The 15,595-nt window shown below is 43.4% G+C and overlaps 1 non-coding gene across 1 annotated transcript; it reads left to right on the top strand.

The window, feature by feature from the left end:
• Positions 1–10,946: 10,946 nt before the first annotated feature.
• Positions 10,947–11,020, top strand: TRNAI-UAU. The gene has a single exon. It is a non-coding gene; the product is annotated as a tRNA-Ile (tRNA).
• The last annotated feature ends 4,575 nt before the right edge of the window (positions 11,021–15,595 follow it).

Raw genomic sequence — 15,595 nt, 5'->3', positions numbered from 1 at the left:
TCTCGTTGCTATGCATCACCGTGATCTTGCGTGTACGTAGGAATTTTTTTGAAATTGCTACGTTCCCCAACAGTGGTATCAGAGCCAGGTTTTATGCGTAGATGTCATATGCACGAGTAGAACACAAGTGATTTGTGGGCGATACAAGTCATACTGCTTACCAGCATGTCATACTTTGGCTCAACGGTATTGTGAGATGAAGCGGCCTGGACCGACATTACGCGTACGCTTACGCGAGACTGGTTTCACCGTTACGAGCACTCATGCTTAAAGGTGACTGGCGGGTGTCTGTCTCTCTCACTTTAGCTGAATCGAGTGTGGCTACGCCCGGTCCTTGCGAAGGTTAAAACAACATTAACTTGACAAACTATCGTTGTGGTTTTGATGCGTAAGTAAGAACGGTTCTTGCTAAAGCCCGTAGCAGCCACGTAAAATTTGCAACAACAAAGTAGGGGACGTCTAACTTGTTTTTGCAGGGCATGTTGTGATGTGATATGGTCAAGACGTGATGCTATATTTTATTGTATGAGATGATCATGTTTTGTAACCGAAGTTATCGGCAACTGGCAGGAGCCATATGGTTGTCGCTTTATTGTATGAAATGCAAACGCCCTATAATTGCTTTACTTTATCACTAAACGGCAGCGATAGTCGTAGAAGCAATAAATGGCGTAACGACAACGATGCTACGATGGAGATCAAGGTGTCGCGCCGGTGACGATGGTGATCACGACGGTGCTTCGAAGATGGAGATCACAAGCACAAGATGATGATGGCCATATCATATCACTTATATTGATTGCATGTGATGTTTATCCTTTATGCATCTTATCTTGCTTTGATTGACGGTAGCATTTTAAGATGATCTCTTACTAAATTATCAAGAAGTGTTCTCCCTGAGTATGCACCGTTGCGAAAGTTCTTCGTGCTGAGACACCACGTGATGATCGGGTGTGATAGGCTCTACGTTCAAATACAACGGGTGCAAAACAGTTGCACACGCGGAATACTCAGGTTAAACTTGACGAGCCTAGCATATAACAGATATGGCCTCGGAACACGGAGACCGAAAGGTCGAGCGTGAATCATATAGTAGATATGATCAACATATTGATGTTCACCGTTGAAACTACTCCATCTCACGTGATGATTGGACATGGTGTAGTTGATATGGATCACGTAATCACTTAGAGGATTAGAGGGATGTCTTTCTAAGTGGGAGTTCTTAAGTAATATGATTAATTGAACTTAAATTTATCATGAACTTAGTACCTGATAGTATTTTGCTTGTCTATGTTTGTTGTAGATAGATGGCTCGTGCTGTTGTTCCATTGAATTTTAATGCGTTCCTTGAGAAAGCAAAGTTGAAAGATGATGGTAGCAATTACACGGACTGGGTCCGTAAGGATTATCCTCATTGCTGCACAGAAGAATTACGTCCTGGAAGCACCGCTGGGTGCCAGGCCTGCTACTGATGCAACTGAAGACGTTAAGAACGTCTGGCAGAGCAAAGCTGATGACTACTCGATAGTTCAGTGTGCCATGCTTTACGGCTTAGAACCGGGTATTCAACGACGTTTTGAATGTCATGGAGCATGTGAGATGTTCCAGGAGTTGAAGTTAATATTTCAAGCAAATGCCCGGATTGAGAGATATGAAGTCTTCAATAAGTTCTATAGCTGCAAGATGGAGGAGAATAGTTCTGTCAGTGAACACATACTCAAAATGTCTGGGTATAATAATCACTTGATTCAACTGGGAGTTAATCTTCCTGATGATAGTGTCATTGACAGAATTCTTCAATCACTGCCACCAAGCTACAAGAGCTTTGTGATGAACTATAATATGCAAGGGATGAACAAGACTATTCCCGAGCTCTTCGCAATGCTAAAAGCCGCGGAGGTAGAAATCAAAAAGGAGCATCAAGTGTTGATGGTTAACAAGACCACCAGTTTCAAGAAAAAGGGCAAAGGGAAGAAGAAGGGGAACTTCAAGAAGAACAACAAACAAGTTGCTGCTCAAGAGAAGAAACCCAAGTCTGGACCTAAGCCTGAGACTGAGTGCTTCTACTGCAAGCAGACTGGACACTGGAAGCGGAACTGCCCCAAGTATTTGGCGGATAAGAAGGATGGCAAAGTGAACAAAGGTATATGTGATATACATGTTATTGATGTGTACCTTACTAATGCTCGCAGTAGTACCTGGGTATTTGATACTGGTTCTGTTGCTAATATTTGCAACTCGAAACAGGGACTACAGATTAAGCGAAGATTGGCTAAGGACGAGGTGACGATGCGCGTGGGAAATGGTTCCAAAGTCGATGTGATCGCGGTTGGCACGCTACCTCTACATCTACCATCGGGATTAGTTTTAGACCTAAATAATTGTTATTTGGTGCCAGCGTTGAGCATGAACATTATATCTGGATCTTGTTTGATGCGAGACGGTTATTCATTTAAGTCAGAGAATAATGGTTGTTCTATTTATATGAGTAATATCTTTTATGGTCATGCACCCTTGAAGAGTGGTCTATTTTTATTGAATCTCGATAGTAGTGATACACATATTCATGGTGTTGAAACCAAAAGATACATAGTTGATAATGATAGTGCAACTTATTTATGGCACTGCCATTTAGGTCATATCGGTGTAAAGCGCATGAAGAAACTCCATACCGATGGGCTTTTGGAATCACTTGATTATGAATCACTTGGTACTTGTGAACTGTACCTCATGGGCAAGATGACTAAAACGCCGTTCTCCAGAACTATGGAGCGAGCAACTGATTTGTTGGAAATCATACATACTGATGTTTGTGGTCCAATGAATGTTGAGGCTCGCGGCGGGTATCGTTATTTTCTCACATTCACAGATGATTTGAGTAGATATGGGTATATCTACTTAATGAAACACAAGTCTGAAGCATTTGAAAAGTTCAAAGAATTTCAGAGTGAAGTGGAAAATCATCGTAACAAGAAAATAAAATTTCTACAATCTGATCGTGGAGGAGAATATTTGAGTTACGAGTTTGGTTTACATTTGAAACAATGCGGAATAGTTTCGCAACTCACGCCACCCGGAACACCACAACGAAATGGTGTGTCCGAACGTCGTAATCGTACGTTACTAGATATGGTGCGATCTATGATGTCTCTTACTGATTTACCGCTATCGTTTTGGGGTTATGGTTTAGAGACGGCCGCATTCACGTTAAATAGGGCACCATCAATATCCGTTGAGATGACACCTCATGAACTGTGGTTTGGCAAGAAACCAAAGTTGTCGTTTCTTAAAGTTTGGGGCTGCGATGCTTATGTGAAGAAACTTCAACCAGATAAGCTCGAACCCAAATAGGAGAAATGTGTCTTCATAGGATACCCAAAAGAGACCGTTGGGTACACCTTCTATCACAGATCTGAAGGCAAGATTTTCGTTGCAAAATTCAGATCCTTTCTAGAGAAGGAGTTTCTCTCGAAAGAAGTGAGTGGGAGGAAAGTAGAACTTGATGAGGTAACTGTACCTGCTCCCTTATTGGAAAGTAGTTCATCACAAGAACCGGTTCCTGTGACAACTACACCAATCAGTGAGGAAGCTAATGATATTGATCATGAAACTTCAGATCAAGTTTCTACTAAACCTCGTAGGTCTACCAGAGTAAGATCCGCACCAGAGTGGTACGGTAATCCTATTCTGGAAGTCATGTTACTTGACCATGATGAACCTACGAACTATGAGGAAGCGATGATGAGCCCAGATTCCGCAAAATGGCTAGAGGCCATGAAATCTGAGATGGGATCCATGTATGAGAACAAAGTATGGACTTTGGTTGACTTGCCCGATGATCGGCAAGCCATTGAGAATAAATGTATTTTTAAGAAGAAGACTGACGCTGATGGTAATGTGACTGTCTATAAAGCTCGACTTATTACAAAAGGTTTTCGACAAGTTCAAGGGGTTGACTATGATGAGACTTTCTCATCCGTAGCGATGCTTAAGTCTGTCTGAATCATGTTAGCAATTGTTGCATTTTAGGATTATGAAATTTGGCAAATGGATGTCAAAACTGCATTCTTGAATGGATTTCTGGAAGAAGAGTTGTATATGATGCAGCCAGAAGGTTTTGTTGATCCAAAAGGTGCTAACAAAGTGTGCAAGCTCCAGCGATCCATTTATGCACTGGTGCAAGCATCTTGGAGTTAGAATAAACGCTTTGATAGTGTGATCAAAGCATATGGTTTTATACAGACTTTTGGAAAAGCCTGTATTTACAAGAAAGTGAGTGGGAGCTCTGTAGCATTTCTGATATTATATGTAGATGACATATTATTAATTGGAAATGATATAGAATTTCAGGATAGCATAAAGGGATACTTGAATAAAAGTTTTTCCATGAAAGACCTCAGTGAAGCTGCTTATATATTGGGCATCAAGATTTATAGAGATAGATCAAGACGCTTAATTGGACTTTCACAAAGCACATACCTTGATAAAGTTTTGAAAAAGTTCAAAATGGATCATGCAAAGAAAGGGTTCTTGCCCGTACTACAAGGTGTGAAGTTGAGTCAAACTCAATGCCCGACCACAGCAGAAGATAGAGAGAAAATGAAAGATGTTCCCTATGCTTCAGCCATAGGATCTATCATGTATGCAATGTTGTGTACCAGACCTGACGTGTGCTTAGCAATAAGCTTGGCAGGAAGGTACCAAAGTAATCCAGGAATGGATCACTGGACAGCGGTCAAGAACATCCTGAAATACCTGAAAAGGACTAAGGATATGTTTCTCGTATATGGAGGTGACAAAGAGCTAGTCGTAAATGGTTGCGTCGATGCAAGCTTTGACACTAATCCGGACGATTCTAAATCGCAAACCGGATACGTATTTTTATTAAATGGTGGAGCTGTAAGTTGGTGCAGTTCTAAACAAACCGTCGTGGCGGGATCTACATGTGAAGCGGAGTACATAGCTGCTTCGGAAGCAGCAAATGAAGGAGTCTGGATGAAGGAGTTCATTTCCGATCTAGGTGTCAGACCTAGTGCATCGGGACCAATGAAGATCTTCTGTGACAATACTGGTGCAAAGGAATCTAGATTTCACAAGAGGACCAAGCACATCAAGAGACGCTTCAATTCCATCCGGGATCAAGTCCAGGTGGGAGACATAGAGTTTGCAAGATACATACGGATCTGAATGTTGCAGACCCATTGACTAAGCCTCTTCCACGAGCAAAACATGATCAGCACCAAGACTCCATGGGTGTTAGAATCATTACTGTGTAATCTAGATTATTGACTCTAGTGCAAGTGGGAGACTGAAGGAAATATGCCCTAGGGGCAATAATAAAGTTATTATTTATTTCCTCATATCATGATAAATGTTTATTATTCATGCTAGAATTGTATTAACCGGAAACATAATACATGTGTGAATACATAGACAAACATATAGTCACTAGTATGCCTCTACTTGACTAGCTCATTAATCAAAGATGGTTATGTTTCCTAACCATAGACATGTGTTGTCATTTGATTAATGGGATCACATCATTAGAAGAATGATGTGATTGACATGACCCATTCCGTTAGCCTAGAACTTGATCGTTTAGTATATTGCTATTGCTTTCTTCATGACTTATACATGTCCCTGTAACTATGAGATTATGCAACTCCCATTTACCGGAGGAACACTTTGGGTGCTACCAAACGTCACAACGTAACTGGGTGATTATAAAGGAGTACTACAGGTGTCTCCAAAGGTACATGTTGGGTTGGCATATTTCGAGATTAGGTTTTGTCACTCCGATTGTCGGAGAGGTATCTCTGGGCCCTCTCGGTAATGCACATCACTATAAGCCTTGCAAGCAATGTAGCTAATGAGTTAGTTACAGAATGATGCATTACGTAACGAGTAAAGAGACTTGCCGGTAACGAGATTGAACTAGGTATTAGATACCGACGATCGAATCTCGGGCAAGTAACATGCTGATGACAAAGGGAACAACGTATGTTGTTATGCGCGGTTTGACCGATAAAGATCTTCGTAGAATATGGAGCCAATATGAGCATCCAGGTTCCACTATTGGTTATTGACCGAGAATAGTTCTAGGTCATGTCTACATAGTTCTCGAACCCGTAGGGTCCGCACGCTTAACGTTACAATGACAGTTTTATTATGAGTTTATATATTTTGATGTACAGAAGGTTGTTCGGAGTCCCGGATGTGATCCAGGACATGACGAGGAGTCTCGAAATGGTCGAGACATAAAGATTGATATATTGGAAGCCTATATTTGGATATCGGAAACGTTCCGGGAGAAACCGGGATTTTTCCGGAGTACCGGGGGGTTACCGGAACCCCCCGGGGGTTATTGGGCCTACATGGGCCATGAGGGAGAAGAGGAGGGCCGGCCAGGGCAGGCCACGTGCCCCCTCCCCCCTAGTCCGAATAGGACAAGGAGGGGGGGGCGCCCCCCTTTCCTCTTTCCCCTCCCCCCTTTCCTTCTCCACCAAGGCAAGAGGGGGGAGTCCTACTCCCGGTGGGAGTAGGACTCCTCCAGGCGCACCCTTAGGGGGCCGGCCGCACCTCCCCCTCCCTCCTTTATATACGAGGGCAGGGAGGCACCCTAGAACACACAAGTTGATCTACGTGATCGTTCCTTAGCCGTGTGCGGTGCCCCCTCCACCATATTCCACCTCGGTCATATCGTCACGGAGTTTAGGCGAAGCCCTGCGCCGGTAGAACATCATCATCGTCACCACGCCGTCGTACTGATGGAACTCATCCCCGACACTTTGCTGGATCGGAGTCCGGGGATCGTCATCGAGCTGAACATGTGCTGAACTCGGAGGTGCCGTACGTTCGGTACTTGGATCGGTCAGATCGTGAAGACGTATGACTACATCAACCGTGTTGTCATAACGCTTCCGCTTACGGTCTACGAGGGTACGTGGACATTACTCTCCCCTCTCGTTGCTATGCATCACCATGATCTTGCGTGTACGTAGGAATTTTTTTGAAATTGCTACGTTCCCCAACACATGTGGCGGGTAGGCCGATGCTACCGACTAATCTGCTCAATGCTGCAACCGGTGCTATGCGAAGTCTGCATGACTGTGTTCTTTCTATGGAGAAGCTGCGTCTCTCCGAAAATGATGTGGCTTACCCGGTTTTCGTGGCCAAGGTGCCAGAGGGCAAGGTCTTTGTCGATAGCACCATCGGGCGTATGATCGTCTTGCGGTTTGATGGCATCTTTGCTATGTTTAACCTTCATCCGCTGCACTACACCTTCATTCGGCTATTTTCGCTCAGTATGGAGATGCAGATCATTAGAGACAAGACCCTGGACATCGTGATAGTTGACCCCTTCTACATGCGTGCCAAGACCTTGGGCAGCGCCGGGGACCGGCAAGTCGCGAGTTCATACCTCGAAGGCGTCATTCTGGCGAACCCAGATAAGGATAACTTCCTTGTGCCTTACTTTTCTGAGTAAGTCATCCCCTCACCGCCCCGTAACATATGATTTCTTAGATTTCAATCGTTCTTTTTTTCTAACATTCCGTGTTTTGTGCAGTGACACACATTGCATACTCATCCTCTTAAGCCCGAAATATTCCATGGCCACGCATTTCAACTCGGACTTTCAGTCGAAGAAAGACTACACAAATATCAAGAAAGTTCTTGATGATGCTCTCCCCGGCTACGCCAAATCTAGAGGCATCTTCAGGAGGCCAATTTGTAGGTACGACAAGCATGTGTTCACCCACGTAACGATGTTCCCCTGCGTCAAGCAGCCGCCTGGCAGTCAGAAGGATGCCTACTACACCCTCCATCACATGTAGGCAATCGTACGGAACCGTAATCACCTTATGCTACCAAATAATCTCAAAGAATGGGCCGCACACTTGTCGGCAATCCAGGATGAGGACATCAGACAAGAATTCTTTCGCATTCAGTTGGAGTTTGCGGAAATCATCTATCATGATGTCCTTCGTACCTCGGGGCAGTTCTACCTCAAATATCAACCGTCCAATAGTGAAATAGAAACAACGCTACAAATGCAGGCTGACAACGACCGCACATTCATGACCATCACGATAGACGGCGGCTTCATCCACGCTCCGGTCCCTGAGTCGAGTCGAAAGTATTGATGCTATGTAGTTCTGAAATATCGATTAGCTCATGTTGTAGTTAAACTTTAATGAACTTGTATGTCTCTTTAGTTTGGACAGCCGTTCAACTTATATGTAATCGATGCTATTTATTAGTAGGACCATGAATCGTGCTATTAATGTGTTGTTTTTCTCTTCCAATCCTTTTGTTGCATACTTATATATTGCTTATATATTATTTGTGAATTGCTACTAACATTTTGTTTGTCTAGTGCATAGAGATGCCGTCGTATGTCGTGTACAAGGGTGAGATTCCTGGAGTCTACGACTACTGGAAAGAGTGTCAGAGACATGTTCACCATTTCAATGGTAACAGTTACAAAGGGTACACCACTAGGGCGGATGCGGAAGCTAGGTACGCGTGCTATCTAGCGGGAGAGAGGAGGGAGCGGAGGAGGAACCAGATGAAGATCAGTTTCATCGCGATGATGCTCATCGTGACCGCAACCCTCTTCTATGTGATGGTAGTTTAGATATCGACTTGTAATGTGAAGACAAACTCGCTACTCACGGTCTCGAGACTTGTAATGTTCTAACTTTGTTCGGTATTTTGAATTCAGAGACTAATATGATGAATTGTATTTGGAGACTAATCTTCTATTGTATTCGATAAATCTGTTGTTTATATGTTGTGCTATTTATATTCTGTGCTGTAATGTATTTTGTAACCTGTGCAAATATCAGAAAAGCAAAAAAAAATTCCTAATATTCATAGTAGTGGCGCACCATATTGCACTTTAGTGGCGCACAGAAATAAACACACCAGTGGCGCATTATCTAAAAGTGCGCCATTAGTAACCCAGAGCACAAGGTACACATGGCCCCTTGGAGTAACAGTAGTGGCACACTTCTAGGCCTAGTAATGGCGCACTTTACCTGCGCCATTAGTATCTGGGATAGTAATGGCGCACCAGGTGGTGCGCCACTGTTATGTAGATTAAGAGTGGCGCACCAGGCATGCTCCATTACTATTTATCAGTAGTGGCGTGATAATAGTGGCGCACCTATAGTGCGCCATTAATAGACAAAATAGGTGCGCCACTAACAACCTTTTTTTCTAGTAGTGTATCCGTGCTAGCTAACTTTTGCAAGTTTGCACGAATGAGCAAGGTTTTGGACTTTGTTTTCAATTTTTGTCTTAGAGTTAGCACCAATGAGCTTAGGTAGTCAACCTTTTTACTCGAGAACAAGCAAGGTTTAATACCTAGTGGGACGGCTGACGGTGCCCTACACCATGGTGGCTCACTCAAGGGGGGCCCGCTTCGGTGCATACCGGGCCCCCACATGGCCCAGGACAAGGGAGAAGCCTTAAGTAAGCGTCGAAGACCTTCGTGTCCTCCAAGACAAGGGCGGTGGCGCCCCATATCTGCATTTGTCATTGTGTAAGCCCTAGACCTCCCATCTTATATAGAGGGAGGTCGGGCATCTCATCTCAGTTAACAACTCTCGGTAGCAATCTCATACACCATTGTAACCCCTCGCACGTGGTATCCCTCCATCATGAATAACAAAGCAAGCAGGACGTAGGGTATTACTCTATGGATGCCCGAACCTAGATAAATCCCTTGCGCGACCTCCGAACTGAGACTTCCAAATGCGCTTGGACAACTACCAAGGGATCTGACGGTATTTTGCTCCGTCCGTTAGCGCAAGGCATGGGTGGCGCTGGCTGGACACCAATCTCAGATTGGATCTATTTCATCCTCTAGCGACCTCTCACCGAGAACGAGCCTAGTCTTCGACTTCCTCACTTTCATGAACGATGACATGGGCCGGGTCAACGTCAACCCACCGGCCCACCCTTACACCCAGGCATCTTTAGCAGCACCTCGCGACGGCTGCCACCGATCAGGAGGGCCTATGCCACTACCATGGTGCATAACCAAAGGAGCCCGCACTGACCACTCAACTTGTCGCGATGGTCTGCGGCAATGGTCGCCCCACCCACACATCAGAAGACTATCTATAAATTCAATACATAGTGAACACTTCTTTGAAATCCTTCTCACGCCACATATGCATTGATATTTGGGTCCACCTTGTGAGAACACAAATTTTCCTTATATAAAGTATGAAAACTAGCAAATAATTATTTTTCAGGGGAAATAACTAGTTAAATGGGGTAAAATGGATCCCTTATATCACCCGCAAAAAATAATAAAAAATGGATCCCTTATATGGAGTCATTTTTTTAGAAACCAAGAATGATAGCTCTAACAACTAGCAAGTCTCATTAATTGAAGTCATCGTGTTCAGTGCTTCATTGGGTGTGTCCTTGGAATTTGATTTTGTATTTTTGATCGACCTCAAGTTGGATGACTTACAAAGGGATGGCTAAATGGATTATGTGGTTTCAAATTCCCAAGAAATATTAGAATTTAAAAAGAGGGAATGTATTTCAGAAGTAACAAGATGTTCGAAGACATGCATATGACCTCTTAAGTTTCAGAAATTCTGAAGATGCACAAATAGAGCAAACTTGGTATTGCAAAATCGGGCCATCTTGAATAATATGGTATACCACTGAATACCGCATGAACTTGTGCCGAAGATTGTCTAATTATGCCAAAGAAAACATAGATTTTTCTTTCTAAAATATTTATAGGAATTGCAGTATATTTAAAGCGCTATGAATCTTTGCAAAAGGCAGCGTTCTGAACCATAGGAATGAAACAAATCACATAAAATGATTACTAAGATCCTGAACCTGGAAAGGTAAAGGTAATATATAAATGTCCTAATAAGTCATATACCTTAAGGAATAAATTCAGAGTAACAGCCCCCGTAGCTCAGTTGGTTAGAGCGTTGGTCTTATGAGCCGAAGGTCGCGGGTTCGAGCCCCGCCGGGAGCACCTTTTTTTAATTCATCAAACGTTGATAAATACTCCCTTCTTCTGTCTAAAACGTTTATATTTTTGTTTCGTTTTGTCAAGTGTTTTGATCGTTGGTACATGTTTTTTTTAGAATAATAACTTGAGTGAATTACTGCGAGCTACGAGTACATTCAGCGAGCCAGAGGGCACGAACTCCGTTAGGGACATTCCCTGATAGTCTCCTGGTCTCTATTAGTCTTAGCCAACGCTGCCAGTTCGTGGGCAAGGCCATTGCACTTCCGGCTCACAGCCACCACACGGGATGAACTGAATCTTTGCATAATCTCCTTCGAATCATGAATCAGCGGGAACCATAGCGACGTAACAGGGTGCTCAGCTTCGAGGTCCCTGATCACTGCGTCGCCTACAGTACCCGCGTTGCATACACATCTCCACTCGGTCTAGCTCTAAAAAAAAAGCCTCATATGCGACATCTGCAAGTTGTTTGGTTCCCTGCATATGGACTGCCTGCATTAGCAGATTAACTTTGGCATGTTGTTTGGTTGCCTGCATTGTCTCGGCGCATGCAACTACACGTTGTTTGGTTGGCCGCATGGGGTATAATTAAGAGCTAGCACTTGCACTTAGCACATAGAGTTAAGAGATAGTAGAGAAAGTGAGAGAAGAAATGCAGTGTGCGCCGGACCATGGCGACTGCGGTGGATAGTGGTCGCTGTTGGGGAACGTAGTAATTTCAAAAAAAAATTCCTACGCACACGCAAGATATGGTGATGACATAGCAACGAGAGGGGAGAGTGTTGTCCACGTACCCTCGTAGACCGTAAGCGGAAGCATTATGACAACGCGGTTGATGTAGTCGTACGTCTTCACGATCCGACCGATCCAAGTACCGAACGTACGGCACCTCCGAGTTCAGCACACGTTCAGCTCGATGACGATCCCCGGACTCTGATCCAGCAAAGTGTCGGGGATGAGTTCCGTCAGCACGACGGTGTGGTGACGATGATGATGCTCTACCGGCGCAGGGCTTCGCCTAAACACCGCGACGATATGATCGAGGTGGAATATGGTGGAGGGGGGCACCGCACACGGCTAAGGAACGATCCGTAGATCAACTTGTGTGTTATGGGGTGCCCCCCTGCCCCCGTATATAAAGGAGCAAGGGGGAGGGGGCGGCCGGCCAAGGGAGGGCGTGCCAGGGAGGAGTCCTACTCCCACCGGGAGTAGGACTCCCTCCTTTCCTAGTCCAACTAGGAGACCTTCCATGTAGTAGGAGTAGGAGAGAAGGAAAGGGAAGAGAGAAGGGAAGGAAGGAGGGGGTGCGGCCCCTCCCCCTAGTCCAATTCGGACTAGGCCTTGGGGGGGCGCGCGGCCTGCCCTAGGCAGCCCCTCTCTCTTTCCCGTATGGCCCAATAAGGCCCAATACTTATCCCGGCGAATTCCCGTAACTCTCCGGTACTCCGAAAAATACCCGAATCACTCGGAACCTTTCCGAACTCTGAATATAGTCGTACAATATATCGATCTTTACGTCTTGACCATTTCGAGACTCCTCGTCATGTCCCCCATCTCATCCGGGACTCCGAACTCCTTCGGTACATCAAAACTCATAAACTCATAATATAACTGTCATCGTAACGTTAAGCGTGCGGATCCTACGGGTTCGAGAACTATGTAGACATGACCTAGAACTATTCTCGGTCAATAACCAATAGCGGAACCTGGATGCCCATATTGGTTCCTACATATTCTACGAAGATCTTTATCGGTCAAACCGCATAACAACATACGTTGTTCCCTTTGTCATCGGTATGTTACTTTCCCGAGATTTGATCGTCGGTATCCAATACCTAGTTCAATCTCATTACCGGCAAGTCTCTTTACTCGTTCCGTAATGCATCATTCCGTAACCAACTCATTTGGTCACATTGCTTGCAAGGCATATAAAGATGTGCATTACCGAGAGGGCCCAGAGATACCTCTCCGACAATCGGAGTGACAAAACCTAATCTCGAAATACGCCAACTCAACATGTACCTTCGGAGACACCTGTAGTACTCCTTTATAATCACCCAGTTACGTTGTGACGTTTGGTAGTACCCAAAGTGTTCCTCCGGTAAACGGGAGTTGCATAATTCTCATAGTTACAGGAACATGTATAAGTCATGAAGAAAGCAATAGCAACATACTAAACGATCAAGTGCTAGGCTAATGGAATGGGTCATGTCAATCACATCATTCTCCTAATGATGTGATCCCATTAATCAAATGACAACTCTTTTGTCCGTGGCTAGTAAACATAACCATCTTTGATAAACGAGCTAGTCAAGTAGAGGCATACTAGTGACACTATGTTTGTCTATGTATTCACACATGTATTATGTTTCCGGTTAATACAATTCTAGCATGAATAATAAACATTTATCATGAAATAAGAAAATAAATAATAACTTTATTATTGCCTCTAGGGCATATTTCCTTCAGTCTCCCACTTGCACTAGAGTCAATAATCTAGTTCACATCGCTATGTGATTTAACATCAATATTCACATCTGCATGTGATTAATACCCATAGTTCACATCATCATGTGATCAACACCCAAAGGGTTTACTAGAGTCAATAATCTAGTTCACATCGCTATGTGATTAACACCCAAAGGGTTTACCAGAGTCAATAATCTAGTTCATATCGCTATGTCATTAACACCCAAAAGAGTACTAAGGTATGATCATGTTTTGCTCGTGAGAGAAGCTTAGTCAACGGGTCTGTCATATTCAGAGCCGTATGTATTTCGCAAATATTCTATGTCCACAATGCTCTACACGGAGCTACTCTGGCTAATTGCTCCCACTTTCAATATGTATCCAGATTGAGACTTAGAGTCATCTGGATTGGTGTAAAAGCTTGCATCGTTGTAACTTTTACGACATGCTCTTTTATCACCTCCATAATCGAGAAACGTCTCCTTAGTCCTCACTAAGGATATTCTTGACCCATGTCCAGTGATCTACTTATTAGATCAAAATTGTATTCCTTTGCCAAACACAGAGCAAGGTATACAATAGGTCTGGTTCACAACATAGCATACTTTATAGAACCTATGACTGAGGCATAGGGAATGACTTTTCATTCTCTTTCTATTTTCTGCAATGGTCGGGTCTTGAGTCTTACTCAACTTCACACCTTGTAACACAGGCAAGAACTCCTTCTTTGACTGTTCCATTTTGAACTATTTCAAAAATTTATCAAGGTATGTACTCATTGAAAAATCTTATCAAGCGTCTTGATCTATCTATATAGATCTTGATGCTCAATGTGTAAGCAGCTTCACCGAGGTCTTGCTTTGAAAAACTCTTATTCAAGTATCCTTTCATGCTATCCAGAATTTCCATATCATTTCCAATTAACAATATGTCATCCACATATAATATTAGAAATGCTATAGAGCTCCCACTCACTTTCTTGTAAATACAGGCTTCTTCAAAAGTCTGTATAAAACCATATGCTTTGATCAACTCATCAAAGCGTATATTCCAACTCCGAGATGCTTGCACCAGTCCATTGATGGATTGCTGGAGCTTGCACACTTTGTTAGCATCTTTAGGATTGACAAAAACTTTCTGGTTGCATCATATACAACTCTTCTTTAATAAATCCATTAAGGAATGCAGTTTTGACATCTATTTGCCAGATTTCATAAAATATGGCAATTGCTAACATGATTCAGACAGACTTAAGCTTCGATGCGAGTGAGAAAATCTCATCGTATTCAACACCTTGAACTTGTTGAAAACATTTCACAACAAGTCGAGCTTAGTAGATAGTAACACTACTATCAATGTCTGTCTTCCTCTTGAAGATTCATTTATTTAACATGGCTTGCTGATCATCGAGCAAGTCAATCAAAGTCCATACTTTGTTCTCATACATGGATCATATCTCAGATTTTATGGCCTCAAGCCATTTCGTGGAATCCGGGCTCATCATTGCTTCCTCATAGTTCGTAGGTTCATCATGGTCTAGTAACATGACTTCCAGAACAGGATTACCGTACCACTCTGGTGCGGATCTTACTCTGGAAGACCTACGAGGTTCTGTAGTAACTTAATTTGAAGTTTCATGATCATCATCATTAACTTCCTCACTAATTGGTGTAGTAGTCACAAGAACAGATTTCTGTGATGAACTACTTTCCAATAAGGGAGCAGGTACAGTTACCTCATCAAGTTCTACTTTCCTCCCACTCACTTCTTTCGAGAGAAACTCCTTCTCTAGAAAGGATCCATTCTTAGCAATGAATAACTTGCCTTCCGATCTGTGATAGAAGGTGTACCCAATAGTTAACTTTGGGTATTCTATGAAGACGCACTTCTCCGATTTGGGTTTGAGCTTATCAGGTTGAAACTTTTTTCATATAAGCATCGCAACTCCAAACTTTAAGAAATGACAGCTTAGGTTTACTGCTAAACCATAGTTCATACAGTGTCGTCTCAATGGATTTAGATGGTGCCCTTTTAAATGTGAATGCAGCTGTCTCTAATGCACAACCCCAAAACGATAGTGGTAAAACCGATAAGAGACATCATAGATCG

The sequence above is a fragment of the Triticum dicoccoides genome, chromosome 2B, assembly GCF_002162155.2.
Source record: "Triticum dicoccoides isolate Atlit2015 ecotype Zavitan chromosome 2B, WEW_v2.0, whole genome shotgun sequence".
NCBI lineage: Eukaryota > Viridiplantae > Streptophyta > Magnoliopsida > Poales > Poaceae > Triticum > Triticum dicoccoides.
Note: the sequence above shows the minus strand (reverse complement) of the source record. Positions and strands in the feature narration are given on the sequence as shown.